This window comes from Bison bison, unplaced genomic scaffold (assembly GCF_000754665.1).
Source record: "Bison bison bison isolate TAMUID 2011002044 unplaced genomic scaffold, Bison_UMD1.0 scf7180017864503, whole genome shotgun sequence".
Taxonomy (NCBI): domain Eukaryota; kingdom Metazoa; phylum Chordata; class Mammalia; order Artiodactyla; family Bovidae; genus Bison; species Bison bison.
The window spans coordinates 5,541,153-5,541,782 of NW_011495061.1; positions in this window are offsets into that span (position 1 = coordinate 5,541,153).

Consider the following 630-nt stretch of genomic DNA (forward strand, 5'->3'; position numbering starts at 1 on the left):
CAACCTCAACCATTTTCAGTCTCTTTTCCTGCCATATGGTCCTTCTCCACTTCAGTACTGATTTCGTGGAGGTTTGAAGCTGGGTTTAAATGTTTCCTGAAAGCCTAAAATGGGCTGAGGGCTTGTTAGGCAATTCCAGGCCAAAGGAAATCTGGTTGCTTCCAAGACAGTTTTATAAACCTCGACATAGCTATTTCTGCCAGTCTGGAAACTCAGCTTCTTAGCAAGGACCTTAACCCAGTTCTGCCAGGACGATGGAGCCTGCTCCGTCCAGAGAATGGAGGCCTGCCCCACAAAGGCCTCCCTCTTCCTCCCTGGCAAGAAGAACCTTGTGGGTCCTGTAAACATGTTGGGGATTCCAAGGCCACAGAGCTAGCTCATACCAGAGCCTTCCCTCTGCCAGTCATAGCAGACTAAATGCCATTTCCTGCACATGCCAGGAATGTTTATGCCTCTAAGCTTTTATTCAACCAATTCCTTCCATCGTGAAGTCCTCCACCCCCATTCTTTCTTAAATATTCAGTTCAAATGTCAACTTCTTTCTGAAGCCTTTCCTGATCCTAAATCTTGACCTCATTCTCACCCTTCCCATGCTCTCCAGCCTAGCTGAACTCAACCTGACCGATGGCA